We start from the raw sequence: 14165 nt of genomic DNA on the forward strand, positions 1-14165 counted from the left end.
TAAGTAGCTGAGTCTGGCCGCAAACTTGTGATCCTCCTGTCCTCCTGTCTCAGCCTCCCAAGTCCTGGGATTACAAGCGTGCACCACCATGGCTGACTAGAAGATTCTTTAATAATAAAACAACAGCAACAATGAAGAAGCTCTTTGTAAATGAAAATACCTTCTCCCCCCTTTCCAGGGAGGGCCCCCAAGGAGTCACTACACCCTCTACTAGACTGAAATCCACACCCTGAGCCCTCTGTTGACGTGGAGAGCAATTTCTGAGTTGATTATTTTATAATTAAAGAGGACTCTGGAGGAGGTGCCTCACTCAGGAGCCCAGCATTCCAAACTGGGTCACTGTAAGCTGGAGTCTTCACCTAACCAACAGGAAATACCAAGCAAAGCAGATATTCTTTCTTTACTTTCCGGTTGGCTTTTCAATGGCTTGTTTACATCCATCAAGGCTTGTTAACCTGTCTTGTTTATGACCCTCCATCTTTGAAGGGTGAACACACTGGGAATAAGAAAGCTCATGCACTTGCAGGGGTGCTGTGGCTCCGGACCCCAACCCCAGGAAATCACATTGGAAGCTTTTTTTTTTTTTTTTTTTTTTTTTTCTGTACTAAGGATGGAACCCAAAGACATTCTACCTCCAAGCTACACCCGCAGCCCTATTTTTTATTTTTTATTTTTTGAAACAGGGTCTCACTGAGTTGCAAAGTGTCTCACTAAGTAGCTGAGGCTGTCCTCAAACTGTGATCCTCCTGTCTCAGTATCCCAAAGGCTGGGATTACTAGCGTGTGCCACCACATGTGGCTTCAGGAGGCTTTTAAAAAAATTGCATGTGCCCCTGGTCCATCTCCAGTCAGAATTGCTGGGAGTGGGACCCAAGCATGACTATCTGAAAGCCCTCCCAGAAGACTGTAATGTATAACCAGGGCTGAGCATCAGCCCTCTAATGTACTGGTTCTCAAAGTGTGGTCCCCGACCCAGCTGCATCAGCATCACCTGGAGACTTGTTAGAAATGAAAATTCTCGGGTCCTACCCTGGACTTACTGAATCAGAGTCTGTGTGACTAGGTTCCAGCCATCAGTGTCTTGCTTTTCTTTCTTTTTTTTAAGCAATAGGTTTAAGCAAGCCTTCTAGGTAACGCACCATAAAACTTTAAATCGGTCTAGATGACTAGGCTCTGTGTGTGTCTGTGTGTGTACATATATATTTTAATCTGCTGAGATGCTTAAAATGTTTGCTTTTGCTTCTAATTTCCTTATCTGCAGCAAAACCCAATTCCCTTTTTCTGATGTCTCTTAGTAATAAAGCCACCAGTCCTGGCTCACTTGGGATGAAAAGACACTCTTGGGTCTCTACTCTTATTTTTGGTTTGGGAACCGACACAGCAAAAACAATCTTATGAAGCCCTGGAAGCAAATTATTTGTTCTCCTATAATTAAGTTATCTGCTTTAGCATTGTTGGAGAAGGTGACACTATCTAGTCTTTACCTATTGTTTCTGCATCTACCAAGCTTAGAACTGTCAGAAAAAGAAAAAAAAAAAAATTACTGCCCCAAAGAGGTTTAATTAGAGACTGGAGTCCCCTGGGGAAATCTATGATATTATAGGATGGGGTGTTTATTGTGTAGAATTAAATTCATTCTAATATAGCAGGGTTGAGCTAAACATGAGAGCCTGGGGAGAGAAGAAAGGAGAGAGAAGAGAATGGTTAGCAGCAATTCCAGCTAAGTAAAAACAAAGATGATGTGTTCTGCTCTCTGGGGAGTCATTTAAATATTAGAATCTGAAAGCTTTCGGCCCCAAGAGTTCCTGAGAGGCACAAATGAGTATTTTTTATTGGGGAGGTTTAAAGGGTTGCCTTCTCCTGTTCTTTCCTCTATTAAAAAGAAATTCCTTAGACCAATTAAACGTGGTAGTTTATGTGAGCAAATCAAAGTGAGAACAATGGGTGAGTTGGGTGGATCCCAAAACAGAGAACTCCAGCCAAGAGAGGGATCAGACAGCATTTCTGGAAAAATAAAGGTCAGAGCTAGCAAACCACTCAACTGGCTAGAGTTTAGCCAACCAACCAGTGCAGTGGTTATAGCCTAACTAGTTGGTTGTTTACCGCTCAAGTGAATTAGTGTCAGGGCCTCCTTGCAACCAGCCAAAACTCAGTTGCTGTGATTAAATTCTATATTGGTTTGGTCTGTTGGGCCCAGGTAGGTGCCCAATCCAAATCTATGGTCTCTTACAAATTTTTGTCTAATACTTCCTATTGGTTGAACCAGTTCATAGAACATATAGCTGATTTTGCACATGTATATATAAGTCACTTACAATTTACTCACCCCAGGATGTTAATTTTCCCAAGTAAAAATAAAAGAATATTAGGTGGCCAACTAACATTCAATTATATATACATACATATATATATATATATACACACATATATATATTCAATTATAACATATAATTGAATATATATATAATTGAATATATATATAATTGAATATATATATATATATATATATATATATATATATATATATGTTTTAATCCTCACAACAACATTATGAGGTCAGTATCTTTAGCCCCTGTTTCCAAATGAGAAAACTCTAAGCATGTAGCTTATATGTCTGCTACATGACAGAGATAAAACTCTAATCCAGTTCTGTTCAACCCTAAAGACTTTGTGTACTTCCTTTGCCTGGGAAAATATTCACTTGGAGCTTAGGCTTGGGAGCCAGCCAGCAGTTCTATATCCAACTACTAGTCCAAGCTGGGCACGGTGGCACAGGCCCATATGCTCAGTACTTGGGAGGCTGAGACAGGAGGATTGCAGGCTGGAGATCAGCCTTAGAAATCTGGTAAGAACCTTCCACAACTTAGTGAGATCCTGTTCCCCAAAGAACAAATAAATAAATAAAAAGGAGGTAGAATGCCCCTGGATTTAATCTCCAGTACCAAAATGAATGAATGAATGAATGAATGAATGAATGAATGAACAATAGATTAAATAAATATATAGACTAGTTTCCTTCCGGGAGTCATTGTTAGGGGGTAATTCTGTGTGCGGTTTCCACAAATCTTGTGATATAGCTATCCCAGACTTAAAAAAAAAAAAGTTTTATGGTAAACAGCTGTGGAACATAAAGTTCTTTCCAGGGCAGAGGGTAGATTTAATCCTAGCTTTCTAACTAAGATTAAAACAAACAATAATCTCTCCCTCTGGGGCAAAGATTGGGCAAGTTTGCGAGGGCCCCTCTTATTATTTGGGAAGCTTCGTGTTGGGGTTCCTCAGCCATGACACAGACCCCCACCACCACTGCGTGCATAGCAACCATTCACCTGGCCCGCCATCATGCTCCCCACACAGGACTTGGGGACAGAGGGACTAGTACGGCCATGAGTATTAAAAGTTGGTTGCCTCTGCCCCGGGAGTCTCGTGTCTTCTGTGAAACTGTGGGAGGCATCCCTGTGAGCTTACAAGTCGGGTGGATGTCAGACCTGTGTTAGTTCCTGCCATAGTCCCAGCCTCTCACACCTACACATGCAGTCCACTGGGTGGAGAGACCAGGTGGGGATTGGCTCACTTTTCCTTGGCTGCCCATCCTCGTTGCAGTGATCACTGAACCTGAGTAGAGGCCAGAATAAGACAGGAAGGAGTCAGAAAAGGAGTAGGGCATAGCAACTTCAAACAGAAGGCTCCCCTGGGTACCACACTGAAACCCTGTGGTCACTGAGCCAGCTCACTTTCTACTCAATGAGACAAACTTCTTAGAACCTTTTGCCATTAGCATCTCTATGATGGGAACTCAGACCTAAAAAGTAAAGTGAAGGCGACTGGATTCCCACTTCCCCGAGATGTCTTCTCCTTGGTCTCTGCTTTGTCCTCTGAAGTTGCATCGACTCAGATGAATCTTCAGGTGCCCTCAGCTACCACCCTGTACCCCACTCCCCCAACCCCCGGAGTCTAGCTTAAACATTTTTCAATCTACCAACCGCTCTTCGGAAGAGTAGAGTGCTGTATGCATACCCATGTTTCTATCAGCATAATTCACAATAGCCAAATTATGGAACCAGCCTAGGCGTTTGTTAACAGAGGAATGGATTGCAAAGCTCTGATAGATACACAGAATGAAATTTTACTCAGCCACAAAGGAGAACAAAATTATGTCATCTGCAGGAAAATAGATGGAACTAGAGAGTGTTAGGCTGAGATCGGCTTGTAATCCCAGCATCCGGGAGGCTGACACAGGAGGATCGCGGTTCGCCGCCAGCCTCAGCTGCTACTTAGTGGGCCCTTTGCAAGTCAGTGAGACCCTATTTCAAAATAAAGAATAAAAATAGGGTTGGGGGTGTCACTTGGAGGTAGAACCCCACTGGGTTCCATCCCCAGTACTAAAAAAAAAAAAAAGTGAAGAGTCAAATGTTTTCTTAGAGAAACTGGAACACAAAAAGGACTTCAGATAAATGGGGAGAGACCAGTAGACCAGAGGAAGGGGATTTGGGGAGGGGCAAAGGGAGGCCTGATGTAGGAAACAGTTCAAATAATGTTCTGTACAAACAGAAAGTTAGCCATTTCAATCTCAGTAGTATGTATGGGGAGGAGAAGGGAGGGAGGGGGATGGAAGAAATAGACATTTTTTTTAGCCTAAAGCCAGACCTGATGTTTATCTTTGCTAAATTTAATCTCTTTAGTTTTGACCTTCTCTCTGAGACCTCTTTTGATTTTTACCTATTGTCCAAATATAATCGTCCTTCCAAGATTGTATATCTACAAATACAGTAACATCTTTCATGTATTTACCAAGTGAAGCAATAACCATATTAGCACAATGCAAAGTCACTAGAAATCCTCCTCTGGGTTGACACAGAGGAAAAGCATTCTTTCTTTTAATGTGTTAGGATTAAGTTCAGCTACATATAACTGAAAAATGAAACAAAATAAGACAGAAGTGTAGTCCTTTTTCACTTAGACCCTCAAAGAGCTAATACAGAGCTGGCGTGGCAGGGAAAGATCTCAAGGACTTAAAGTTTTAGATTTTCTGTTTTCAGCCCTATGCCATGTGCCTTTACTCCCTAAAACTACCTAACGGTTCAAGATAGCTGCTGGAGCTCCAACCATTATATCCCCAATCCAGTAAACAGGAGGGGAAAAGGACAAAATCAAAAAGGAGTCTTTTTGTTTAGAAATCTGTGTTCCATTTCGTGTGTGTGTGTGTGTGTGTGTGTGTGTGTGTGTGTGTGTGTGTGTTACTAGGAATTAATATCAGGGGCATTCTGTCTCCATGCTACATTCCCAGCCCAATTTTATTTCTTTTTTGTTGTTGTTGTTGTTGTTGTTGTTGTTGTTTTGGAAAGAAGGTCTCACTGAGTTGCAGAGAGCCTCCCTAAGTAGCTTAAGGCTGGCCTTGAACCTGTAATCCTCCTCTCTCAGCCTCTCAAGTGCTGGGATTACAAGCATGTGCTACCATGCCCTGCTTTTGCATTCCATTCCTCTCTCTCTCCCTCTCTCTCTCTCTCTCTCTCTCTCTCTCTCTCTCTCTCTCTCTCTCTCCCCCTCCCTCCCTCCCTCCCTCCCTCCCTCTCCCTCTCCCCCTCCCTCTCCCTCTCCCTCTTTTTCTTTGTCTTTCTCTTTGTCTTTTTTGTGGTACTAGGGTGGAACCCAGGGGCTTTTCTACCTCCGGGCTATACTCCCAGACCTATTTTATACTAAGTTGCTGAGAGCCTCACTAAGTAGCTGAGGCTGGCCTTGAACCTGTAATCCTCCTGTCTCACCTCCCAAGCGCGGGGATTACAAGTGTGCGCCACCACGCCAGGCTTGCATTCTGTTTCTAAGGAAGGAGGAGGTAGTAGATATTGGGTTGGGCAGCCAGTAGTTTCTTTTGTAGTAAAGCTACAAATTTTACTGAGTGGAATCTAGTCTCGTTTCCCCAGGAATATGAGATAAACACTTATCCACTTCTTTGCCAGAATGAAGATAATAGTAACAACCTCATTCTTTCAAATCAAAATGAATTAGTTGGATACATTTGTCTATTTATTTACTTATTTATTGCAGTACTAGGGATGGAACCCAGGGGCATTTTACATATGAGCTACACCCCCAGCCCTATTTTTCATTCTTTATTTTAAAACAGGGTGTCACTAAGTTGTAGAGGGCCTCACTAAGTAGCTGAGGCTGGCTGCAAACTTGCAGTCCTCCTGTCCCAGCCTCCCAAGTACTGGTATTACAAATGTCATCAGTGACCAAAATTTATTTTTAATAAATCCATTCATGCATTTAGTGATTTTCATACTCATTGTTTTCCTTTGCTGTTCATAACTCATAAGTGTAAAACCCATTCTAGATTTTTGAGGACCAACATCAAAATAAATAATTTCCTGCATCCATTTACCCTTTCTGAAAATAGTCCATATGCTCATCCCTTCTCTCCTAGGCTGATTTCTTAAATAAAATTAACAAAAATATTATTGTTAAGTTGGGTCCTGCACTCATGTGACTTTGTGTCACATGACCTCTGCAGGGCAAGGGAGGGGCTGAAACCCTCGCGAGAATTGGGCGTTCCCGCGAGTAAACCCTCCTCTCGCGAGATGCATGCCTTTAAAAGGAGAGCCCGCGTCCTCAAGCTTCGGACAGGCGCGCGGGCCCCACAGTGCCTCGCCCTGATCCCCGGGAGAGCCGTGCCATTAAAACTTTACATGCCATGTGTACCGGACCTCTCTCGTGTTTTTCACACTCCGCCGTATGCACATTATTTTTATTTTACTCGCATTTAATTTTTTATTTTACTTATCATTTGGTGCCGAAACCCGGGAGAACTCTTGGGTCCCTCCCCATTTTTTCTTTTTTTTTCGTTTTTTTCCTTTTTTCTCTTTTTATTTTTACTCTCTTTTTGAGCCCCGGACTCTCCGACCCGCCAGCAGCTGACTGCGAGGTCCCACACCAGCGCTCCGCTTGCAGGCGTTGCTCCCACCACTGCCGCCGCTGCCGCCCCGTGCCTGCGTGGACTACCTCCTGCACGGGCCAGGACCTCTGCCTGCTGCTTGGACCTCCTAAAACCGCCGTTCCCGCCTGCCCACGCCGCCCGCCGCTGGAATGGGACCGCGCCGCCCGCGGACTGCGCCACGCCGTGCACCTATGTCTTCTCCACGCCTGGCGTTGCTTAGACCCGCCTGCCGGGGCCGCCTGCCTCCTCCATCTAGGCGGCCGCCACTCTGCTAAACAGCCCCCAGCCCGCCAAGTCCAGCCCGCGCTCCAGCTGGTTCCTCCACTCGGACTTGCGCCCTGGCGCCCTTCACCCTGTGCCTGCCCACCCCTGCTGCCTGGGCCTGGCCATTCCGGTAAGCAGCCACATGGAATTACTGGGGTGGGGGGTCGCCAGCTTTGGCCCGCCATCTTGGACACATGGAATCACTGGGGGGCCGCCATCTTGGCCCCACCATCTTTAACCCCTCCCACCTCATGGCCTCACTGGAGGCCTCGCCATCCTTAACCCCTCCCATCTCATGGCCTCACTGGAGGCCTCGCCATCCTTAACCCCTCCCACCTCATGGCCTCACTGGAGGCCTCGCCATCCTTAACCCCTCCCACCTCATGGCCTCACTGGAGGCCTCGCCATCCTTAACCCCTCCCACCTCATGGCCTCACTGGAGGCCTCGCCATCCTTAACCCCTCCCACCTCATGGCCTCACTGGAGGCCTCGCCATCCTTAACCCCTCCCACCTCATGGCCTCACTGGAGGCCTCGCCATCCTTAACCCCTCCCACCTCATGGCCTCACTGGAGGCCTCGCCATCCTTAACCCCTCCCACCTCATGGCCTCACTGGAGGCCTCGCCATCCTTAACCCCTCCCACCTCATGGCCTCACTGGAGGCCTCGCCATCTTTAACCCCTCCCACCTCATGGCCTCACTGGAGGCCTCACAATCTTTAATCCCTCCCACTTTCCACTCCTAACCAATCCTAGGAGTCGGCGGCCATCTTTCCGGCCCGAGCCAGGCAGCTTGGCACTTGCTCTGCCTGCCAACCGCCTGCGCGGGCCAGGACCTCTGCCTGCCGCTTGGACCTCCTAAAGCACCGTTCCAGCTTGGTTCTCCGGTCACCGCCGGGACCTCTGGCCGGTTTGCCCCACCCGCCCCGAGCCAGGCTCACTGGCGGTGCTCCTCGGGGCCCAGCCTCAGCGTCTGGCGCGTGCCTGGAAGCCATTTTGTCTCCACGCCGCGGGCCCGGCAAGCCATGCCGCCCGCGCACCCCCACTGATCCCACCTGCGCCAGCCGCCAGTGCCGTCCACACCAGCCACCGGCATCCACGCGCCCCAGCTCCACCACGCTCCCAGCAGCTTCTCAGCGCTTCTGTCGCAGCCAGCGCTGGCTGGCAACACTTCACTCCGGTAAACTGCCTCCTTCCCTTGGTTAGCGGGTTCCGGACTTGGGTCTTCCGGTCCACTGGGACCTAAAAATCCAAGCGTTTGGTGACCCATTGTCCCCCGGTCCACTGGGACCACGCTGCGGATGACCAGGTCATCCTCCGGTTTTGAGAAGGAATGAAGACGTTCTTCCCTATCTCTTAACCTCTGTTTCCGAACGATTGAGCAGGGAAATCGGGGACGCCCATTTCCTGTTCTTCGTTTCCGCCCGCGAACCAATTATGGGGAGTCGAACCTTTATACTAGCAGATGCCCTGAGAGCCTGTCTGCCTTGATACGAGTTGGGAAATAGGTTGCGGTGGCCCAGGAACAGTTAGGAACTTTTCTAAGTGGTCTGGTATCCCTCCAAATGCTCTCCCCCATCAGCTTCCATTTATTTTCCCGCCATCTGCCATTTTGTGATGGCGCGTAGTCACTGCCTGGTGATGTCACAGTCACCATCTTGGCCTGCGCCAGACTGCAATTTTGCTGGACGGCCCGCGTGGGCGCGCCCTAGGTGCTGTGGGAAACGCCGGGGCTGGGGCGACACCCTCTGCCCATGGGGAGTCTGCGTTGCCATTCTTGCCGGACACCAGCCCCGGGACGCGCTCTTTGTGAGTATAGGTCCGTCACAGCTGACAGAACCTTAACATAGCATCTAAGTTTTAATTCCAGAGAGAAACAGGCGGAAATGGAGCATACACTCCGACTTTGCCAAAAAGCAGATCCCTGGTAGCTGCCCTTTGGCTGGCGGTGGCGGCTCAGCCCCCTGGAGCGCCACCTAGGTGTGGAGGACTGCAACAACAACTACCTCCAGGAGCCTGCCTGAAGTGGGGCGAAGCCACGCCTACCAATCAGACTGCTCGGCGTGTGGCCAGGAGGGCCACTGGAACAGTGCCCTTGGAAAAGGCCCTTGCCTGTTCAAGCCTCCTCAAGCGCACATCACTAAGCTGTCCAGGGTAACCTCCAATTCGCACTGCAGCTATGCACCCACCTGCACCCCCTTCTGGGGGACTGAACTCCCGACTCCTCCCGGCCTGGGGCCCCTGACGACGCCCCTTGACAGCAGGAAGAAGCTAGAGGGTCCAATCGTCATCCATTATCCCTACCATCAAAAGGCCGGAATGTTAAGTTGGGTCCTGCACTCATGTGACTTTGTGTCACATGACCTCTGCAGGGCAAGGGAGGGGCTGAAACCCCCGCGAGAATTGGGCGTTCCCGCGAGTAAACCCTCCTCTCGCGAGATGCATGCCTTTAAAAGGAGAGCCCGCGTCCTCAAGCTTCGGACAGGCGCGCGGGCCCCACAGTGCCTCGCCCTGATCCCCGGGAGAGCCGTGCCATTAAAACTTTACATGCCATGTGTACCGGACCTCTCTCGTGTTTTTCACACTCCGCCGTATGCACATTATTTTTATTTTACTCGCATTTAATTTTTTATTTTACTTATCAATTATCATTTCACCTGCAACTTCTCCAGTTCCTTGGGTTCTAATTCACATTGGTTGTAGTTTCAGAGTAACAGAGCCACTGGAGCGATAGGTTAGGGGGTTCGTTCCAGGGATCTGCCTCTTGGCACGTGGGTGCATCTGGTGTCGGAGCCTGAAGACTACGGGGCAGTCGGTCAGGGAGACCAGATGGACGCAGAGTCAGGAAGAGCCCAGAGAGTCCAGCATCTGCCTCTGCCTCTTTCTGCCTCCAGTGCCTGGCCACGCCTGGCCTGCATACCTGGCTGCTTCCACATGCCAACAAAAGCTGGCAGACAGAGACATGCACCGTCTGCCACGGTGATCCCGCCCCACCTTCAGAGCGTGGAAAGAACCTGGCTGTCGCTTTCCCTTCCCCTTCCAAAGCTGGTGCAAAGTAAAATGTCTCTTTGACCTTCTTTTCCTCAGAACTAGGCAGGGAAGGGGATTCTGGAAAACATAGTTCCAGCTGAGTTAAGTAGATATATGAAGTTAGAATCCTGAATTGCTTCAAGGCTGGAAAATTTTCTCCTATCTTGTGGTCTATTTTTTTTCTCTCTTAACAATGCTCACCTTCTTTCACTTTTGGGTCATTTCCTTGGAAGAGAAAACAGTAGGTGGACCCTTCCTCTTTCTCTCTGTCCTTTGTTAGCAATGGGCCACATTCATGCTGCAGTAGGCTTGTTCTTTTATTCCTTCCTGCTCTGATAGTGGCTAAAATGTCCTCCCCTCTCCCCTTGGCATGTCCCATGCACCTCAGTCCTTCTGGAACAGCCCTTTCTGTAGCTATTGAATCAGGGCCATTGCTTCTCTGAATGAAGTCCAATGTTCCCTGTCAGTATCTACTGTAGAATCTAAGGTGGTGTAGCCTCAGTGTCTCAAGGCCCACAGGTTTGTACTCGTCTCACTTAAGCATTAGAAATAAGTTCCATATTAACTCCAATTAGAATGGCAGTGATCAAGCTGGGCCTGGTGGCGCATGCTTGTAATCCCAGTATTTGGGAGGCTGAGACAGGAGGATCACAGACATGTTTGCAGCCAGCCCCAGCTACTTAGTGAGGCAGGCCCTCTGCAACTTGGTGAGACCCTGTTTCAAAACAAAATATAAAAAAAAAAGGCCTGAGAGTGTAGCTCAGGGGTGGAATGCCCCTGGTAGAATCCTTAGTACTGCAAAAATAATAATAATCATGATGATGGTGGTCAAGAAGGCAAATTATAACATGCTGGTGAGGATGTGAGGAAGTAGAGACTCTTAAATGCTGTTGGTGGAATTATAAATTAGTACAATCACTGTGAAGATCTGTATGAAGGTTCTTCAAAAAATTAGGAGTGGAGCTACCATGTGACCCAGCTAGACCACTCCTCAGAATCTTTCCAAAAGAACTGAAGTCAGGATATTATAGTGATACGTGCATATCTATATTTATCACAGCACAGTTCACAATAGCCAGATTATGGGACCAACCTAGGTGTCCATCAACAGATGAACGGGTAGAGAAACTATGGTCATAACACAAAGTAGAATTTTGCTCAGCCATAGAGAAGAGCAAACGTATGTGATTTGCAAAAAAAAAAAAAAAAAAAAAGGGTGAGTGGAACTAGAGAATATTATGCCAAGTGAGATGAGCCAGTCTCAGAAAGTTAAGGATTATATGTTTTCTTTCATATAGATGGAAACTAGAGAGGAAATAGAAAACCAAAGACACTTCAGATAAGGGAAAAGAGAGACCAGTAGAGTAGTGGAAGAAAACTGGAGAAGGTAAGTAAGTAGGGAGATAAAAAGGAACTTTAAGGCAGGAAATAGTTCAAATAATGTTGTCTGTATATGAAAGTATCACTATCAATCTCACAAACGTGTGGGGAGGGAGAGCGGGGTAGGAGGAGGAGGGGAGCATACCAAGTGCTGTGTGCTTGCATAAATATGTAATCTGGAACCTCACTATGATGTGTAATCACAATTCACCAATAAAAGTAAAACGTCTTATGTTGGAATTCCCCAATCTTCCGAAAACATGGGGTATCACACCACCAAGGCCTGGTTGCAGGACTGTCTTCCCTACTCTCTAACCCAGCCGTAGGCTACCTACTGCCTTTCTGTGTGTTTCCTTCTAAGACTACCCTCTATGCAATTTATCATAATGTAGACAAAACTATGTAGATGTGTGTGAGAATGTGCATATACATGCATGCATGCATATGTGTGTGTGTGTGTGTGTGTGTGTGTGTGTGTGTGTGTGTGTGTTTATCCAAAGCATTTGCTCTGGTGGAAGTGGGACCAACCAGTAGTGAATCCACAACCACTGTCCCCCTGGGTGGCTCCTGTGCACTTACATGTCCAGGAATCTTCAAAATCTGGCAGTGCGATGTGCCCTCTTGGTTAAGTGAGAAGGAAGGCCCTGCTGGGGAGCTAAAAGCCATGAGGCATAAAGGAGACTCCCGGAAGGACCACTCACTGCCAGCCTCTGGATCAATACAGTCTGTGGCTCAGGGCCAGCTATCCCCTGTAAGTGCTGAGTTGTTCTTACTATTTTGGTAGGCTGTGCTTTGCAAGGGGACAGGCTTGCTACTCCTTCTCTCCTCGGGGATCTCTGAGTTCCTTCTCCTACTCCAAGTCAAAAGTCAGAAGATACCCAGAGAAAAACTTTGACTGAGAGACTAAAACTTAAGAAGAGCAGAAGGCATTTCCTCGTCTTCCTTCCTTCACTTATTTTTGAACTTGCATTTACATTTACATCGGTGGTTTAATGTTAAATCATATAACTCTGCCCATGACACACTGCATTCATTCAGTTTTGGAGTTAGACTAGATTTTCATCTATAACCTGAGGAACAAGGGAATTCTGGCACCAATGGGCACTGAGCTTCCATTCACTTCTGGATTTCACTGGCATCCTTCTTAAATCTCACATGCGCAAGGTCTGGGCTAATTGTTCTGGATAGAGCAGTGTATCCAGGCAGCAGACATGTCTCTGAGTTACAGTAAAGAGTCCATAGAAGGCTATATTAGTCAGGTGTGAGAGCGAATGCCTGTAATCCCAGTATTTGAGAGGCCAAACAGGAGGATCACAGGTTCAAGACCAGCTTCAGCAATTTAGCAAGACCCTGTTTCAAAATAAAGACAAAATTAAAAAGGGGCTGGAGGTATAGCTCAGAGGTATAATGTCCAGTAGGTTTGTCCCCAGTGTAAAAGAAAAATAGGGTCAAATGGCACATAGCTTTAATCCCAGGATTTGGGAGGTTGAGACAGGAGGATCACAGGTTTGAGGCTAACCTCAGCATCTTAGTGAGATCTCGTTTCAAAATAAAAAATAAAAATAATTGATCTAGAGGTGAGGTGGGAGGTATAGCTCAGTGGCAAAGAAGTTGGCCAGCATGTACAAGGCCCTGGGTTCAATCTCCAGAAAAATATATACATATCTGTTTTAGAATTGCTTTACCTTGAATTGAGTGGGAATAGGAAATTGCATGCCTAGCACCTGACTATTGCTAGCATTGACCATATTTGACCCCATTTCATTCTTACAGCAGCCAGAGGAGAATAGATATTATTATCATGTCAGTTTATAGATAAAAGGACTAAGTTCTGAGACATTAAATTTTTTCCACCCAAGATCTGGGAAGTGTTAGAACTGGGATTTATGGCCTAGCCATTTCACTCCACTGCTCCTAGGAAATGCATGCTCATCTCCATTTTACAGGAGATGAAATGAGGCTCCGAGACCAGTTAACCTGCAGGTGATTTCTGAGTAGGACACCGCACAGCTTGCTCAGCTGCCTTATGGCTCTCCACGGACATTTTGTTTTGTTTTGTCTTTCAAGACAGTCATGAGCCTCATCACAACCAGAAGGCATCTCCTCATTTATGATCTGATAGGGCTGATGAATCTCGGTCCTAGAATTTCTCCCGTTATTGTTGGGCTTTAGGATAGGGCTCCCCCCACCCTTTTTCTTTTCCTTCTCTCTCTTCAAAGACCTTTTCAGAAAGCTGTTAGGCAGGTTTGAAATTGCAAGTGAATTCAGAGAACTTTAATAATAAAATTGACTTTTTCTTTCTGTCTTTCCCAGAAACAAATTATAAACGTGAGTCGTCCCTTTTCATTTTTCTGAAACTTCCAGCACCCCCTTCATCAACCGCTAGCGCCAGGCTCATAATGATCCACATTAACACATGGATGGCTGGAGCCTCACAGTACCTTGTCATCCTTTCTATTTAAGAACCTAATAAAAGTGCGGCAGTCTTAAAGTCACAGTACCTAAGATAGGACAGGATCCTTCATCACTATGGCGGCATCTTCACCCCAGGACCACTGGGAG

Source organism: Muscardinus avellanarius, assembly GCF_963383645.1.
Source record: "Muscardinus avellanarius genome assembly, chromosome: 14".
Lineage (NCBI taxonomy): Eukaryota > Metazoa > Chordata > Mammalia > Rodentia > Gliridae > Muscardinus > Muscardinus avellanarius.